Here is a 252-nt window from a genome sequence, read left to right on the forward strand (position 1 = left end):
CTAGCCAACATTTATTTGGTGCGGGAACCTAAGCCGCTTTATTTATTGGGCTTCCGCCTCACCGTATCTCACACACATTTTGAGAAGGAAAATACACGAACTTATTGCCAGGACTTACTTCCTAGCTTTTCCTCTGTTTTTCGAAAAGATTTACCGCCCCACATTACGTAGTCTGTGATTGATAGTTAGCAGTGTTATCTTTCATATTATTTCGATGACGATGTTTACCTTTTACTTTATTTTTCGTTTTTT

The sequence above is a fragment of the Penaeus monodon genome, chromosome 25 (assembly GCF_015228065.2).
Source record: "Penaeus monodon isolate SGIC_2016 chromosome 25, NSTDA_Pmon_1, whole genome shotgun sequence".
Taxonomy (NCBI): Eukaryota; Metazoa; Arthropoda; class Malacostraca; order Decapoda; family Penaeidae; genus Penaeus; species Penaeus monodon.